Source organism: Mauremys reevesii, linkage group 3 (genome assembly GCF_016161935.1).
Source record: "Mauremys reevesii isolate NIE-2019 linkage group 3, ASM1616193v1, whole genome shotgun sequence".
Taxonomy (NCBI): domain Eukaryota; kingdom Metazoa; phylum Chordata; order Testudines; family Geoemydidae; genus Mauremys; species Mauremys reevesii.
In genome coordinates this window covers 179,406,350-179,425,618 of record NC_052625.1, presented here as the reverse complement: position 1 = coordinate 179,425,618, position 19,269 = coordinate 179,406,350, and the positions used below count along the sequence as shown (strand labels likewise).

The 19,269-nt window shown below is 41.8% G+C and overlaps 1 protein-coding gene across 5 annotated transcripts in view; it reads right to left on the bottom strand.

Moving 5' to 3' along the window:
- HPCAL1 (hippocalcin like 1) overlaps positions 1 to 19,269 on the bottom strand; it is a 111,509-nt gene that overhangs the window by 72,214 nt on the left and 20,026 nt on the right. For 4 of the 5 annotated variants that reach the window (XM_039530480.1, XM_039530479.1, XM_039530483.1 and 1 more), the window contains exon 2: positions 18,328 to 18,373. The exons of the other annotated variant lie outside the window; for it this stretch is intronic. The gene's annotated coding sequence lies outside the window, so the exon portion shown is untranslated. The remainder of the gene's footprint in view (positions 1 to 18,327; positions 18,374 to 19,269) is intronic. 5 annotated transcript variants of the gene reach the window in all.

The window sequence follows — 19,269 nt, the reverse complement described above, 5'->3', positions numbered from 1 at the left end:
CTCTCCCCCCCCCCCCTTATTTGGATGAATCAGGAAACACTAATACACTCTAAAAATCAATTACTGCTGTTAAGATCACTGGTGCTAATTCATATTGTAATGATATGTAAAACCATTTTAGCTTTGCCTCCAATCACTTCTCTGGTAGTGCCTGTATTTTTACAAATAGAGTGCAATAACACAGATGTCGCTGAGGCACGTCTTTCCTCTACTGGGACATTAGAAGTGAGTGAACAGTTTCCCAGAAAGGTTCAAAATGAACGAGTGATTCACTGATTACAGGAAAGAAAAGTCCCAGTAAAGGGTAAACACAAAAGCCAGGTTCACTTCAGGTCAAACACTTAGCCTAACAGAAACCATTTTTACAGAAAAAAGTCTAACTCCCCACTGCCTTCCTGATGGACCAATCTTGCTAGAAGTAGTTACTGAAGTTTCCACTGTTACCTCAGCAGCTCAGACAATTTACGGAACAAACTTATAGAATCACAGAAATGTAGGGCTGGAAAGGAACTCAAGAAGTCATCAGCCCCCCCCCCCCCTTCCCTGAGGCAGAACCAAATAAACCTACACCATCTCTGACAGGTGTTTGTCCAACCTGTTCTTAAAAATGCCCAGCGAGGGGGATTCCACAACCTTCTGTGGAGCCCTATTCCAGATCTTAACTACCCTTTTAGTTAGAATGTTTTCCTAATCTCTACCTCACTTGTGGTAGCTTGAGCCCATTACTTCTTTTCCTACCATAAGTGGACATGGAGAACAAATGCCATCTGCTTTGTAAGAGCACTTAACATGTTTAAAAGACTTATCGGGTCCCCCTCAGTCTTCTTTTTTCAAGACTAATCATGCCCAGTTTTTAAACTTTTCCTCATTGATCAGGTTTTCTAAATTTTTTTATTATTATTTTTGTTGTTCTCTGGACTTTCTCCAAGTTGTTCACATCTTTCCTAAAGTGTGGCACACAGAATTGAATACAGTACTCCAGCTGAGGCCTCACCAATGCTGAGTAGAATGGGAAAATTACCTCTTGTACTTATGACACTCCTCTTAATACATCCCAGAATACTAGCCTTTTTTGTAACCACATCACACTGTTAACTCATTCAATTTGCAATCCACTATACGCTCCAGATACTTTTCAGTAGTACTACCACCTTGCTATTTCCCTACCATGTGCATTTGATTTTTCCTTCATAAGCGAAGTACTCTGCACTTGTCTTAATTCAACAAGATGAAATTCAATAAAGACCAGTTCTCCATTTTGAGTTCTAATCATGCTTCCAAAGTGCTTGCAACCCTACTAGCTTGGTGTCATCTGCAAATTTTATAAGCGCACTCTACACGCCATTATCCAAGTCATTAATGAAAATATTGACTAGTACCAGACCGAAGACTGACCCCTGAAAAAAATCATACTAGATATGCCCTTCCAATTTGAAAGCAAACCTTGATAACTACTCTGAGTATGGTCTTTCAACCAGGTGTGCCCCTATTTTATAAATTCATCTAGACTGCATTTCCCACCTTTACTAATGAGAATGTCATGTGGGATTGTGTCAAAAGCCTTACTAAAATAAAGATGCATCATTTCTACTGTTTTCCTCCACTAGGCCAGTAACCCCATCAAAAAAGGAGATTAGGTTGCTGCGATATGATTTGTTCTTGACAAATCCATCCTGGCTATTCCTTATTATGCTCTAGGTGCTTACAAATTGATTGCTTAATAATTTATTCTAGTCTACTTCCAGGTATCGAGATTAGTCTGACTGGTCTATAATTCTCCAGGTCCTCTCTGTTCCCCTGTTTAAAGATGGGTACTATGTTTTCCCTTCTCCATTACTCTGGGACCTCACTCATTCTCCCTGACTTCTCAGAGATAATTGCTAAAGGTTTTGAGATTCCTTCAGATAATTCCTTAAATACCCTGGGATTAATTTCAACAGGCCCTACCAACTGGAATACATCTAACATATAAATTTTCTTTAACCCTGTCTTGCCCTATTTTGGCTTGTGTTCCTTTCCCCTTGTTGTTAATATTAATTGTGTTGAGTGTCTGGTCACCGTTAACCTTTTTTTCAAGTGAAGACTGAAGAAAAATAGGCATTAAATACCTTAGCCTTCTTGATGTCATCAGTTATTAGCTCTCTTTCCCTGCCAAGTAGAGGACCTATGCTTTCCTTTGTCTTTGTTTTGCTCCTAATGTATTTATAGAATCTCTTCTTATTCCCTTTTATGTCCCTTGCTAGGTATAACTCATTATGTGTCTTAGCCAGTCTTATTTTATCCCTACAGGCTTGTGCTTTTGTATTCCTTCTTAGCATTTGGTCCATTTTCCAGTTTCTGCAGGATTCTTTTGATTTTTAGGTCATTAAAGAGCACCTGATAAAAGGCCAATATGGCTCTACTATTCTTCCTTCACATCAGGGTAGTTTGCAATTGTGCTTTTTAACACTCTCTCCTTGAGAAAGTGCCAGCTCTGCTGAATTCTTCCCCCCCCACCCCTAAGATTTTCTTCGCAGAGACCTTACCTACCATTTCTCAGAGTCTGTTAAAATCTGCTTTGTTTAAGTCCATGGTCCTTATTCTTATGTTCTCACTCCTTCCTGTAGCTGAAGGACTTGGATCACTTTTCCCTCAGGGGAAGCTAACAGTTTGCTGCAGATACAAGAAGCCCTGCAAAATTAATCCTCATTTCACCCTCTTCAATCTGCTTCCAATATGCCAAGAATGTAGAAAACATGAACGCTTTGGATAAACAGGCAAACTTTAATATGCATTTCAAGTTTCAAGCACCTCCAGCTCTAAGTACTGGATTGCCGTCTTCAAAAAGGGAAAATATTGATGAGTTAGCACTAATATCGACAACTATCCACTCCGTAGGCAGGTGCAGGAACAAGAGGCTTTTAAAATAGTATCTCAAGGGGCTGTCTGGTCTCCTTAGAGCAGTGGTTCTCAACCTATTTACCACTAGGGGCCGCATACGTAGCTCTCAATGTGTTACATGGGCAGCTTCCACACAATATATACGCTACGATGTCACATGGGCCAGAACTGTGTGATTGGGCTGCAAGCAGCCCCCGGGATTGAGAACCACTGCCCTAGAACATGCGAGTGAGAATCTTCACCTTCTATCAGGATCCCATGCATTTTTCTTGCCTCCAGATTGTTACATTAGGTAATCTAAACCTTCTACCTGGCATCGCAACAATAGATCCTGTGGACCTACCAGAAGACTTGGCAGGTGGAAAGGTGGTGCTGGAGAAACTGAGTGGAGAGGGAGGAGTGACAATTGGGACAAGGCAGAAAGGAGCAGTATTCTGAATGGTTCTCCAAACTGATCTTGCACTGTTACTGCTGAGTAAACAAATTAGTGTAGCATAGTGAGCAATAATGTTGAGGGAGGATCTTAACTGAATAAATTACCAAATATATTTGTTTGAGAAGGGCAATGCTGTTTGAGTGAGGTGATAAGAACAGTTAAAATAAATCAATAGCATTGAGAAGGGAGACTGATATTCTCAAAGCACCAAGTTTTTATTTACAGAAGATAAACAGAAAAAAAAATTAAGTCCTGCAGATGGCCTGTCTTGGTGTGGCTTTGATAAAAGCCTCTTCATTTTGACTCTGGGACAGTTATATTTCATTTCAGCAGCTCCATGGACCAAAAGAGCATTACAAATAATTAACAAAAATTGATTTTAGGATTAAGCCTAGCCACTTGAAGGAATCAATAAAGGCTGAGTGTATTTATTTTTGTCTTTATTCTAATTTTTGGTTGATCATTATGATGATCCTAGTCTGACCTCCTGTATAATACAGGCCAAAGAACTTCACCCAAAACTTTCTGCATCAAGCCCGTAACTTTTGTTTGAGCTACTGAACATCTTTGAGAAAAGGTATCCAACCTTGATTTAAAGACTCCAAGTGACAGAGACTCCACCTGAGCCTTATGTAAGTTGTTCCAATGGTTAACTCCCCTCACTGTTAAAAATGTACACCTTATTATGTCATCTTTCTGTGTCATGTAATATGTAACCTAGAGTCTGATCCTGCAACTCTTACTTACAAGGTAATCAACTTCAATAGGCCTATTCGACCCTCAGAAGGCAAGCTTTTTGGGGCAAAGACCACATCTCTATCCTCTCTATACAACATTACAAACACTTTAGCAGTCAACAACAACGAATAAATTAAGACCCATCCTGTGACTACTTGCACCTGGACAGACTGTTGTGTTTGCCTGGAGCCCCAAGGACTTCAGTAAGGCTCCACAGGGGTGCAGCAGGCTGGACACACACAAGAAAATGCAGGATCAAGGCCCAATTAAACAGCAGAGATGCTCTACTTCTAGCAGTGAGTTTGAAACAAATTCTCTTTTCCGTATGTGACCAAAAAAATCCCTCATTGCCTCCTCTTTACTTAGCTTTCAGCACCTAGAAAAACAGCACCTAGAAAAATAGACCCTCCAGAAACTAAAGGTGCTCCTTCAAGATCTCAAAAGATATGCTCTGTGAAATACTGTGTTTTAGGCAGAATGTGCAAAGCACCAATGAGGCTAACTGATGATTCCATGAAGTGCTGTGGTAAAATAGTAAATTCTACAGCATATTTACAGTCAGATTGCCAAGTACAAGAAATCAAAAGTTTAAAACCTCCTGCAAAATTCTAAAATTAAACTATTCTCAGTGTAACAAAAGTCAACCATCTGTCAGGGCCACCCAGGGTAACGGGGGGGAGGGGCAAGTGGGGCAATTTGCCCCAGGCCTCGGGCCCCACCGGGGCCCTGTGAGCCCTGGCCTGGTGGCGGTCCAGGTCTTCAGTGGCATTTCAGCAGTGGGGAGCTCTTCAGTCGCTCCGGGTTTTTGGCAGCATTTCGGCAGCGGGGGACCCTTCAGTGCTGCTGAAGATGCAGAGCAACTGAAGGGCCCCCTGCTGCCGCCAAAGACCCAGACTGCCACCAGGTAAGTACAAGTGCCGCAGCTCCCCCATTTTGCGCCAGACCTTTGAATTCTCTGGGCGGCCCTGCCATCTGTTCAAACATTCAGATTATATTTAACTTGAGCCTTCTTCCTAGTCTCATCTCCAGGCCCAAATACACTCCACAATAATGTGAAAATATTACTTAAGCCACATCATTGTTACACTGACCGCTCTCTGGAGGCTTTTTTCCAATAGAGGAGTATCTGTAAGAGGTTTGTTCTTGGCAGAAACAGGGTAAGGAAGTGAATGGTGAGCCAAAGGTATCTGAAAGAACTGTAGTGTAATACATGACTACCCTCATAATCCAAAGATCTCAGGGAACAATGAAAGCCTTCAGGTAACCAGGGCTTCAGATGAATATATGGCACTAATGCATCAGGCTTTGACATTTGCATGAGGGCTTCATGGTACAACCTTCATGTGCTTTCAGTGGTGATTATATAAAATTTCCTAGGGATTTAAAAAAATAAATAAATCTGGAGCTATCTGGCTAGAGAAATGATGGTCTGTGATTAAGGCATCGTACCGGGATATAGGAGATATGGATTTAATTTCCATCTCTGTCAGACTTGCTGTGTAATCTTCGGCTAGCCACACACTCTCTCTCCCCCATTCCTCATCAGTTCAATCGGGCTAAAAATACTCTCTCCTACCCGTTGTCTGACTTGTCTATTTAGATTGTAAGCTCTCACTATGTGTACAGTCATTGCCTAACACAACAGGCTTCCCCTACCCGCATCTCATGCAACAACAATAATGTATTAAGACACCCTGAGGTGGGATATGGCATTCTGAAGTCCGTATGAGAGCACCTTCTCCAGGGAAGCTTAGAAGTGGAATAACAAATGAGGCAATGCTTCGAAACATCGTGGAAGTTTTCGATAGCCAGTTAAGATTAGGTAGGTACACGTAGTACAGTCTGCCTTTGGAATGTTGCCAATAATTATAGCAACTTCCCTGCATATGTGCAAAGTCTATTTTTGTAAGGCTCAGAACTAGGTCAAGCCAAAGGCAGGTTTTCCTAGAGCACTCACATGCCCTTCTCCTTGAAGAAAGATAGTCCAATGGTTAGGGTGCTAATTCAGGACTTGGGACACTCAGATTCAATTGCCTAGTCTGTCACACACTTCCTATGTGACCTCTTGTAAATCACCTAGGATAGGTCTACAGAAGCTGGGAGGCACAATTCTCAGCTTGGGTAGATGTCCATGCACTAGCTGTGTTTGCGTTAGTGTGCTAACGATAGCAGTGTGGCTGCAGGGGCCTGGGCAGCGGCTTAGGCTAGCTGCCCTAGTATAACCTCATCCAAGATCCTACAAACATATACAGGGCTCTGGCCTGAGCTGCCAGTGCCACACTGCTATTTTTAGAGCACTAGCTCAAGTGGAGCTAGCGTGTGAACATCTGCCCAAGCTGGGAGTTACATCTCCCAACTGCAGCAGGGATGTACCTTTAGCTTTTCAGTGTCTCAGTTCCCCATCTGTAAAATGGGGATAACTGCACTCCCCGTCTCATAGGAGTGTTGTGACAATAACTGCATTAACAATTGTGAGGCGCTCAGATACTCTAGTGATCTATACATAAAAACCCAAGATAGACATGACTACTTCCATGATGAATATCAGCACTCTACATGCGAAGTATTTCAAACTGTAGAGCTCTAATAAGATTTCCTATCCCCCCCCATAAGAGTATTTTGTCCCTTCCCCCATTCTCCTCATAATCAAAAATGTGTAAAGCAAACAAATACCATAACAAGCAAGCACACCCCCAAACACCCCTTTCAGCAAGAGCCTGAAAAAGTCAGCAAAAGAGGTGAAAGCTGTGACCGGCTGACAAAAGGGTTGTTAGAATGAAAAGATTTCTGCAAGGTTAAATACAATGGTCACTGCTATTCCCACTAGAGTGCCTGACACAAGGCAACTCTCAGTGCATTGTCAATTCTGATGGGACATGTTACAAACCTTTTCACAGAGCACCACTCAGCACAGTTGATGCCACTACTTGGTGGGAATATGTAGAGTAGGTACCCCGCAGCTTGATACTAAGAAATCCCCTGGATTGCCTGAAAGGATTACCTATTTGGCTGACTGTCTTGAAATGCCCTTTTAACTAATTGGCTGAGGCATTTCCCAAGGATTGGCTGTGCCCCTGGGAAAGGGCTTTGGCACTAGAGAGGAAGAGAAATACACATCTGACCACCCAGGATGTCTGGGGGGGATGGCTCCAGGTGGGATAAGAGGCAGGTCAGATGTTGCATTGTGGACTCTGTGTTCCCAGGCTGCAGGATGGAAGTGAAATTATGACATTCAAGGGGAAAGACATGAAGCAGTTTTTGACAAACTTCAGGATCATCTTCTATGGGGCAGAGTGGTAGAAAACCCTTAGCCTACTGCACTGAAGCACCTTATTAATATATTGGATAGTAGGGATGGAAGAAGAAAAGAAGCTATTATGTTCCAGGTTAGAAATCGACTTTGGTACAGGCATGAATATTTGGTATTGGTATCATTTCAAGAAAGTGGGATTATGATCAGTGAACTAATTTGGAAACGTTGCTGTTCGTTCTTGTCTCACTAAAAACACTGTCTTAAAAGCTACATAGAGATTGGTAGTTTGACCTTTAGAAGGAATGTAAAAAGCACTGCAACAGAATCAAAGTATTTTCCAATTTGTAAAAAGCTAAGAGGCCCCTGTATAATTTGAAAAATAATAGCCTATGGAAATTATTTTATTGCAAAACTGTTTAGGTAGTTGCCATTAGTTTAAAGGCTCATTTCTGTTTAATGACAGCAGTTTCTCATTCTCCCAATACCATGTATCATAACTGTCATCACTAAGCCCTGATTTTATGGATGCCTCCAGCAGCATCATTATACTCAAGGGCCTGCTAGCATTTTCGTCATTAACCCACTTCTCTCAGATTTCAGCTTGTCTTTAGGGTAAATCTTAGGTGCAACAATTAAATGTCTGAATAAAGCCTATCTTCTACATAAGCAAAGCATGCATAATAATCCCTGTATTGCACCTGGTCATTCAAGAGCCTGTCCATATCAAGCCAGGCCTTTAACAGGGGCTGGGAACATGTACACTACAGTTCATGTTTTAAGCATGGTGAGGACAAGTGTTGTGTCTTGTTCCAACAAAGTGGGAACTCTGCATAGGGTCCTTATTCTAGCCCTCTTGCCCTTATATAAATCCATGAAACACCCACATCTTGAATACTGGCTACAGATGTGGTCTCCTCACCTCAAAAAAGATATACTGGCATTAGAAAAGGTTCAGAGAAGGGCAACTAAAATGATTAGGGGTTTGGAACGGGTCCCATATGAGGAGAGATTAACAAGGCTAGGACTTTTCAACTTGGAAAAGAGGAGACTAAGGGGGGATATGATAGAGGTATACAAAATCATGAGTAGTGTGGAGAAAGTGAATAAGGAAAAGTTATTTACTTGTTCCCATAATATAAGAACTAGAGGTCACCAAATGAAATTAATGGGCAGCAGGTTTAAAACAAATAAAAGGAAATTCTTCTTCACGCAGCGCACAGTCAACTTGTGGAACTCCTTGCCTGAGGAGGTTGTGAAGGCTAGGACTATAACAGAGTTTAAAAAAGAACTGGATAAATTCATGGAGGTTAAGTCCATTAATGGCTATTAGCCAGGATGAGTAAGGAATAGCGCCGTTCTTAACTCTCCAGAGCTACTGCTTCATCCTATATAATGCAAGGCATAAGAAAGGGGACTGGGATATCCACAATTAGAGGATTTTGTTTTTCCTTTGTAAGGTTTCCCCATTTTGCCCATAAGTAGGAGGGGACAGACTAGTTTTAAATATTCCACAAAACAAAATAATAATGTTCAAGAACCAATTAAGGCCTTGTTTATACTAGAAAGTTGCACCACTTTAACAGAGGTGAAAGTAAGCCAGTCCAGTCCGGAGTACCGGTAAGAGCCAGTACACAGCTAACTGTACCAGCAGAGCCGCTGATGCGGGGGGAAAAGCGGCAGCTGCCCACAGGGCCCGGCAATGTAAAAGAGCCTGGGGCTCCCGGTAACAGCTGGAGCCCGACCCTTTAAATCGCCGCCATAGTCCTGGGGCTCCTGGCCGCCGCTACCCTGGTGCTCCGACAGTGATTTAAAGCATCTGGGGCTCCCGGCCACTGCTGCCACTACCGTGCCAGCGGCCAGAGCCCCAGGCCCTTTAAATAGCCGCTGGAACCCCAGGTGGCGCAGGCCAGGCAGCGCTGAAAGGCTGGCTGGGGGAGTCTGTCCCCAACCCCGCCCCTTCTGTCCAAGGCCCCATCCCTTCTGGGGGCCCAGAGCCACCCCCACACACCTTGCCCAGGACCCTGGCCACCCTGTGCACTGGTAAATCCATTAAGTTACTTCCCCCCCTGCACTTTAATTATACTGGTATAGCTGAAACACTACAACACTACAACTCTGCCGCAGCGTGCAGTTATACAGGTATAAAGGTACTTATAGCAGTATAGCTATTCCTTCACAGAAAGGGAAGTAACTGTACTGGTGCAAAGCACCTTTATACCAGTATAACTAATCAACACTAGGGCTTGTACAAATTGATTAATTTATTGAAATAGTTCTATCAATCATACCCATAGCCCCAATAGTTCTAGTGGTACAACTTTCAAATACAGACCAGGCCTTAAGCTGCTAAGTGACAAGTACATATTTACCTATCACATCATTTACAAAACTCAAGTAACTATGAGCAAGAAAGGAAAGGACTAGAAAGGACTCTACGTTTTCCATTGGAACATAAACTGCACACTTTCTTATCCAGTGTAAAGAAATGTGTGTTTTGTCAAAGCACAGCAACCTTGAATGACCACTGACTAGCTGGAGGAGTCTTCAAGAGCTCTCATGAGCTTCTTGTTAAAAGAGAGCAGACCTTTGGACACAGCTATGAATGTAAAGAATCTACTACCCTAAGACTAGTCGAACTGGGATCTAAGCATGAAAATTCAGCCACGCGAATACGTAGAGCTGACTAACTACCCTAAGTTCGAACTCACGACCACATCAGGCGCGCGACTCCGCTCCGGCGGCCGCTCCTGCGACTCCAACCACTCCAGGTGCGAGGTGGGAGGGAGGGAGTTGCTTCGCGCTTCGGGTGAATCATCGTCCAGATCAGGATCAGATAGTTCAACTCAACTCGCTCGTCGAACTCACCCGCCGCGCGGTAAGTGTAGACTAGCCCTTAGTTTTCAAGGGAGGGAAAGGGTAGTACAGAAAATGCAAGCCAATGGCTAGAGTCGAAGTGATGAAGTAACTGGAGTCCAGTTCTTCAATAGGATGCTGGAAAAACCTATAACTCATCAACAAAAATGATTAACTTTGTAATTAAGCCTCTATTTTCTTCAAATACAATCCAGTGCATGAGTTTTTAAGGCAATTAAACATTATAGAAAGTAGAGTAAAACCTCAGTTACAAACATCTCGGGAATGGAGGCTATTCGTAACTCTGAACGAAACATTATGGTTGTTCTTTCAAAAGTTTATAACTGAACATTGACTTAATACAGCTTTGAAACTTTACTATGCAGAAAAAAAATGCTGTTTTTTTTAAAAGCACAGAAACAGTTTCCTTACCTTGTCAAAAAAATTAACATTCCCTTAATTTTTTTTTTTTTAGTAGTTTATGTTTACCACAGTACTGTACTGGCTTTTTTTTTTGAGGGGGGGAGGGGTGGTCTCTGCTGCTGCCTGATTGCATACTTCTAGTTCCAAATGAGGTTGTGATTGACCTGTCAGTTCGTAACTCTGATATTAGAAACAAGACTTACTTTTCTATAGGATGACACAGAATTATTAGATAGGGGTCAAAGTTTCAGATTGGGGTAATTATATTTTTCAATCTGTACTTCAAAAACACTGATGATTTTTCTTCAAACCTTGCAGATATATTCCCTTTTGCCTTCAGTCCAAGTCTGGCAACTTTCAGATCCAACAAGCTTTCCAAGTCTCAGTTATTCATAGATTGTAAAAGCAAAAAGGGCAATTTATGATCTTCTAATTTGACCTCCTGCATAACAAAAGCCATAGATTTCATCCAGTGATTCCTGCATCTAGCTCAACAACTTGTGGTTATTAGGGAGTGGGATTAAAATAGGGCGTTATAAAGGAAGCTGTTTGCAACACTACTATGGAAAGTAACATTACTGCATCTTCATAATCCACTGATTTTATCATCAATAAACGCTGTATAATGGAACCATTCTATTTCACAGACTGACCTCTGGCTCTGGAGTGCTTCAACCCCTATGACTATAATAATTTATACTGTCTAAAGTGGAATTTGTGCTATGAAATCAAACTAAATGCAAAGCTTATCCAGATGGATACTGTCATTTAGAGTTCCTGGTTATTAAAGAAAGAGTGTGGAAAAGATTCCATTCTGATGTTTCTACTCCCACTTTAGATTACTAAGAACAGAAGACAAAAAGTAGTAATAAGAGGTAAACATTTTGAATGGCATGAGGCTTTGTAAATTCTTGCATTTACAAACAAACAACAAATTGTGGGCCAAATTTGACCCAACCATGTTCGCTTAAAGACATTAAACCTAGTGAACAAAATTTTCCAACTTGTATATTGAAAGTTAGGTGCCTAAATATACATTTTAGGTGCCTACATTCAGGCTCTCAAGGTTAGAAATTTTGGCCAGCAATTCTGATGAGTTGAGAAAGGGAATTCTATTTCATGGAGGATTTTAATATTTCAAAATTTGGTTTCATTCCTATTTCAAACACTTCCACTTCAAATTTTGGAATTTTCCAAAAAGGAAAAGCCCTGAGGGTCCATGACTCCAGGGCAGTCCACCTGGCAGGCTGCCCTGAAGCCACAAACCCTGAAAGCCCTGGGGTCCTCAATTCAGGGGCTGCCCACATAACAGGCTGCACCCAGAGTTGCAGACCCTGGAAGCCTTAGGAAACCAGAGCTGCAAGAGCTTGAAAGCCCTGCTCTACAGCACCCCCTCAAGCGAGCTTTAGAGGAACCTAGGAAACTGGGAGCCTGGGCTTCCAGAATCTTGGCTCCCCAGCATGCCACCAAATGACAAGCTGGCAGGAAAGTGCAGAACATTTCAATTTAGATGAATCTGCGTTCACGGATGGAAAATTTTCCACCAGCTCTAGTACTAATGGCGTTCAAGGAAATTGTTCAGTCAAATCTTTCAAACAAATGTGGCCTGATTTTCCAAAGCGTGCTCCCTCTGAAGCATCTGGCATTGGCTAATCTCAGAAGATGGGCTATTGGACCAGACAGACCACTGATCTGACCCAGTACAGCTATTCTCATGTTAAGGTAATATTCCAGCAGCTCCTGTTGACTTTACTGAGCCCATTTTCAAAATAAGCAACTTTAAAAAAATAAATAAATAAATAAAAAGGGGGAGGGCGATTTATTTATTTATTTTTGGTAACTAGCTTTAAATTGCCTAAATCTAAAAAATCTCAGCCACAGTTCATATATAACCTCAGTCCAGATTTCTTTAGCTTCCTTTCCTTTGCATTAATGACAAAAAGTGTTTTCTTTTGAAATCTGAAAGTTCTACATTGTTTCATGGGACAGTTCAGCCACATCAAGAAATTATGGAAATCAGCGGTCAGTTCTGCCCATAGGAATAGTGTCAGGCCACCAAAGTCAATTTGACATACTATTTGTAGACAGCTCTTACTGTACTTCCCCAAGCAGGATTGACCTCAGCTACCAGGCATGGGAATGCATTTCTTTTTCTCAGGATACAAGCTATTATATAGTGATAACCTCCATCATGGGGGGTTTGTCACTGTTATCATCAAGAAATTTAGAACCCGATCCAAACCCACTGTAGTCAAAGGAAAGACTCGAAGGACTTCACTGTGATTTGATCTGCTCCTTAAACATGCAGCTCAATTTATATGTTGACTAATCAGAGTCAAGACTTGTTTGTCTGAATTAGTCAGGCAACTCCATAAACCTACTGATGCATAAAACCTGTATTTAGATACAGTTCTAGGAGTCAAATATCAGGGGTAGCCGTGTTAGTCTGTAGCCACAAAAAACAATAAGGAGTCCGGTGCCACTTTAAAGATTAACAGATTTATTTGGGCATAAGCTTTCATGGGTGTGGTTGCCCAGATACTGGATAATACGGCCATGTATTAATATAGTCTGAATGTGTCTCATTCCATTATAGTCCTTCTTTCTCTACATATCCACATTTTTTAAAGGAAAAAACCCAACAAGCAAACAGAAACCGTTGCAGCCAGAGGTTTTAGCTGATCATCTCTGCAAGGATAATATGATTCTGAGTATGGGATCTGATGCTACCCCCTTTACTTCATGTGAGCAATCTTTACTCACACAAGTAGCCCCATTAAAATCAATGAGGCTATCTGTGAGCATTTAAGTGTTGCAAGATTGCGTCCTGTGTTTCCATGCACCATCATACATAGTGATGAGAAAATGCTGTACCATAAGCCAAGTGTGACTACTTTGTTCCAAAACTGGCCAATGTGGTTTAGGTTGTTATGGAAAACAAAAAAGTTTAGCTACTCACTACTGAAGGAAAAAGAGTGAGCTCATGACTAATCTTTGTAGTTCTTGGTACTGACAGGATTTATACAGCCATACTGATTTTTATAAAAATAGTAAATCGTATTACCTCTATGCTGCAAGACCAAAGATGTACAATGATACCTTAATACAGATTAAATAAAAATAGCACTACCTGAGTCAATCTGAGGATGATAATGCTTTGTAATCCCACACTATTAAAGGATGAACATTTGTATAGCAGTGAATCAACATGAGATACTTGCAGTAGGGTACAATTCTCTTTTTGTTTCTTATACTATACCAACGTTCATGCAAAATTTGGAAGGACGAAGGTGTGTGTAGTAGGTTCAGTATGTGGAGAAGAAAAGCACTGCTGTTAGAGAATGTCAAGCTCAGTATCTCCTTTCAGTTCTGAAATATTAGTCCATAATTAATTTTTCAGCAATACTATTGATATATTTACATTTTCAAGCATGTTGTCTCTGAGTTAGTGCATTTATCTTTAAAAATTTACAGTTTATTCAGGGAGTGTTTTAGAGCTTTTTCAGCATTGGAAAGATCAAGAAGTTTCCAGGAGCTGATACTGCAAGTGAAAAATATGAAGCATGCCTGGGGTGTTGAACATCCATCCTAATTAGAAAAATTAATTCTTGAATTATTCAAGGAAACATGCAAAAATGTGATAAATATTAAGTACAATACAGAATAACTTCAATAGTGAAAATATTAGCAAAACTGAATTATACAATGAACATGAAGAAATGAGAAAGAAAAAAGAGCAAGAAGAATGAAAGGAAAGGAAAGAAGCTGGGTACAGGAAGAAGAGCAGAAATATGAGTAAAAATACATTCTTCATTTAGTAATATAAGACAGGAATGGTCCCAATATAAGATTAAATTGGCCTAATTACTTTGTAATGTAGCAGATGGCCAGGTCCGTTATAGTTAAAGTTTATCTATACACATTACTCTCTCACACAATATTCTTCACTTCAATGGTAATGTGATCCACTTGTTTATGCTAGCCTTTCAGCACTTAATTTATCCATGCTGGACATCCAGCTCTTGTAGTTCCTACCAAAAGGAGGCAAGAGATAAATACCAAAATTTGAAGTCAATGGAATTTTCTTTTAAAAAAACGTGTGGTATATTCTTTACCTTTTTATCAGCTGAAAGGCAAAATGTAGCACAAGCTGCACTGCCACATGGAGGAGGTGGTGCCGCCTTAGGGCATGTCTACACGTACAGCACTGCAGCGACGCAGTTGCACCACTGCAAACATGCTCACCAACAAGAATACACCTGACTGTTTTCCCCACACCTCATCCATAGAAATCTCCTAAATTCTGTCTGCTGGATTTCAAAACCCTTCCTGGCTATGCCCCTCAATCTATACCAGGGGTTCTCAAACTGGGGGTCAGGACCCCTCAGGGGGTCGCAAGGTTATTACATGGGGGAGTTGCGAGCTGTCAACCTCCACCCCAAACCCCGCTTGCCTCCAGCATTTATAATGGTGTTAAATATATTTAAAAGTGTGTTTAATTTATTGGGGGGGGGTTGCACTCAGAGTCTTGCTGTGTGAAAGGGGTCACCAGTAAAAAAGTTTGAGACCCACTCATCTATACTATATATCTGATCTCATTCTCCCAATACCTTCACTTGCTGCCACTGATCTGCCTCCTCTCCAACCCCAACCCCATCTACTCTGTTCGAGGTTGATCCTCTGCTGCTGCTTCTGCACCAGCTATGCAGCTCACCAATCCTTAACACTCCCCCCGCCCCACCCAAAAAAACAGCTTGATACTCACCTTATCAACACTATCAACCACACTGGTGGTTACCAGTTCCCTATGCATCTCCTAGTCTATTAACGCCCCGTCCTCCATCTCCATCATATCTAGCGACCATTGCAATGTCTGTGCATTGTGAGACATTTGCATGAATGACATGGAAACATTATTACACCAAAATAAGCCATCACACCTTACATACACATGTTGTAAATATAGGCAGGGAACAGAGTCTCATTACATTCCTGTTTATACTTGATATCGTGCCTCTGTGAAACCTCATGTCACATGGAAAAACAGATTCTAAAAACAATAAATAAATTAAACCAGAAAGGTCCAATTTTAAAATATTAAGTGTGACATGTTTCAAGCATCACAAATCCTTTTCTGGAGGTGTATCATGTAATCATTAAGCTTCTTGCACAACACAATTAAATCTTGTGAAAACCCTGTAAGAACACCTGCAGCATCAAGTAATGACAGATTGTTCACCTCATAAATGCCAATTAAATTACAGTTCTAAAACTATCAATTTTATTCAGAAAGCTATTCGCCAACATAAAAATTGAAAATGAAAAGAGTTTAAAGTAGGGATTGAAAAACTTCTAGCTGAAAGATTACATATGCATCATGTGGAATATATTTTATTAACTCAGTACTTATTAACTGGATATTTACTGGTATGTCAAACCAAATGGTAAGGTTACAGATAGCACTATGCAGATGTATTTTACTTTATTCTGAAAAAAATACACAAAGGTAGAGCTTTGTTAGTCAAACTTTGCACAGAGAGCGCATCAGTAAAATTCTAGTACAAAGGTGCACAAATGCACGACTATTAACACTGCACAATAGAAGTCTTTAAAGTCGAGAAATACAGAAGGAAGGTTCCTATACCAATGTTAATTGAGCTGTTCTGCTCACATAGGCCCCAATTCAGCACACATTTTAACCACACCACTAACTTTAAGTGCATAAAGAGTCCCCGTGGGACTACTCATTTGCTTAAAGACAGGCATATAGTTAAGTAGATTGGGTGCTATGGCATAGGCCCTGACTGAACAATCTGGAAAGCACATAAGCACATGATTAAGTACTTCCCTGAATTGGGACCATAATATTTTTCCTATTCAAACATTCATCTTAATATATTACTGTTTAGGCTATACAACATATCTGTTGCACACTTCAGTGTGGTGAGTTACTACTGCTCTAGGACCCCACCAACTCAAAATTTTAACTTTTTTCCAAACTGAATAAAGTAATTTCAGGTACTACTTAGGTCTCTGAGACCCCCACAAACTTTCAGGGGCTTACAATATATTTCACCTGCCACGTTTTTCCTATATCCTGTAGCTTGTGAAAATCCTATATAAAGAACAGGAAAAATTAACATTTTCAAAAGCACCTCAGAGACTTGGGAGCCCAAGGGCTGGTCTACAGTGAAAGCTGTACCAGTGTAATTATGTAAGTGGGGGTGTGACTTTTTGCTGATATAGTTAGTCCAGTAAAAGCCCTAGTATGGACACAGAAATACCAGTATGAAAAGTGCTTTATGCTGGTACTACAGTTCCCAAACCAGAATAAGCTATATTGGTATAAGCACTTCTGTACTGATATAACTGTGCCCACATAGGGGAGTTGGGAAAAGAGGGGTTTGCTGCTTCAACTACACACATATCCACAAAGGTTATGATGTTAGACATAGGAGATGTCTACTTAGACTTAAGCCACAAATTCAAATCCTAGCAGGCTTGACTCAATCCTTTGTCCTATGTAGGAAATTAGGGTGTCGTGCACTGTGTGTGTGTGTGGGGGGGGTGTCTTTGTGAAAGGATTTAATTGATATCCTGTCTGTTCTGCATGGTCAAATTTAATGGCTCTTTAGTAAGAGTAGGGGTTCTTGGCAGAAATTCACCCCCTCCAACATGGGCACACAAAATATTGTGCAGCATGCTGTGCAAAAGAGGTGGCTGCATTTCAGTTGTGCTGCGTGTGGACAGTCGTGAAATACACTGGGATCTTCTGTAATGAAAAATGTATTTATTTTACAGAAGGGGAGGTGGTCCAGAAAATTAACTGAGGTTGAACGTCCCAGACCTTTTACTCTATCTGAACACGATCACTTTAATAGCTTGTATCCTGTGCACTGGGGAAATGAAACCAAAGGATAAACTTCCTGAGCAATTAATGTGTAATGATATAATTGTGTTAATCTTATTGGGAAAAATTTAGCATTGAAAGGGGAAATGCAGTAGCAATAACTACACATTTATCCAGGAACAGTAAGAAGATACTACTGACCAGATCCGCAACTGGTAGCTACACTGATTCATACCAGTTTAAGAGCTGGCTCTTGCATGTGCATAACATGGTCACATTAATATTTCTGTAGGAACCTTACTTACCTTTTCCCATTTGCTGACTATTTTAATGTTTCGTTTACCTAATTTTAACTATATAGAGATGTATGGCGTACATGAGTATGCTATGAAGAGACAAGTCACATTAATCAGAGGCAAAAGTGTGTTATTCCAAACTTTAAAATTCCATTCTATTTAATTTAAATAGGTTAGTTATGTTCTCAAGGAAGTTGTCCTTTGAAATGGAAAGGAGGACTTTGCCCTCATGGGGCAGCATAGACTATTAGCTCCGAATACAATCTAATTTGTACAAATTTCCCCCACTGGAGATAAATTAGCTTAAAAAGATAAACTTAATTACTGAATTCTCAGGAAATTCATTCTGGTGTGAAGATAAAAGTTTATAACATTGATGTAAAAAGACCAGACTTGTCCTTCAGTTCAACAATTAAAGCATCCTGACCATAAGTGTGACCCCAAATTTGGCTCAATACAGAGGATTAATACTTGCTGCAAGCCAAGTTTTGAGGCTTACATTTTCTGTTCTTTCATATCATTGGGTGCCTTGAATGGGACAGAAGCTGGGAGGAGGAGGAGGAAGAGAAGGAGGGGAGGGAGAAACAACCACCCTTACCTCTTATCTTGAATCTCCTCAGAGCAATTCAGAGGCATTCACTTGCCTGAAAGAAAAAGCATAAGACATACATAATTTACCTTGAGTTTTCCCCTAAGTCACAGTCTTTGGGACAAATCTTGTTTGTGGCCCCCCCATGCACATGTCTTGGGTCAATAGGGCTGCACAAATGTAACGGAGATCAAAATCTAGCCCTTAGGGTAAAAATTCTGTGAGTATTATTCAGTAGTCACCCCAAATGCATAGAGCGGGGGTGGGGAACCTACAGCCCATGGGCTGGATTTGGCCCGCTGCTTCATTTCAGCCAGCCTGCAACAAGTCTCGGCACCGCGGGCCAGAAACCCCGAGCCTCGGCCCCCCTACACCTCCCCTATGGGGACTGGAGCCACCAGTGCCAGCTCACCCCGCTGCGGGGGGACAGCTGGGGTTGCCAGACTGTTAAAAGTTTGGTCGGCTCGGCTCAGCGCAGCTCCCAGAAGGGGCTGGCATGTCCCTGTGGACCCTAGACAGAGGGGCCATCAGGGAAGTTTTGTGCAGTGCCCCCGCTGCCAGTGCTGGCTCTGCAGCTCCAATTCGCCAGGAAGTGCGGCCAATGGGAGCTGTGGGGGCGGTGTCTGCACGCGCCAAGCAGAGCCCCCTGGATCCTCCACCTAGGGGCGGGACATGGCGGCCACTACTGGGAGCAGTGTGGAGCCCTGGCAGGCAGGTAGCCTGCCTTAGCCCCGCTGTGCTGCCGACTGGGAGCTACAGGAGGTAAGCGTCACCTGGCCAGAGCCTGCACCCCAAACTCCCTTACCCAGGTGCGAACCCCTCCCACACCCTAACTCCCTCCCAGACCCCACAACCCCACCTGCACCCCAACTCCCTGCCCCAGATCAGAACTCCCTCCTGCACCCAAACACTCTCCCAGAGCCCGCACCCTGCACCCCAGCCCCCGCCCTA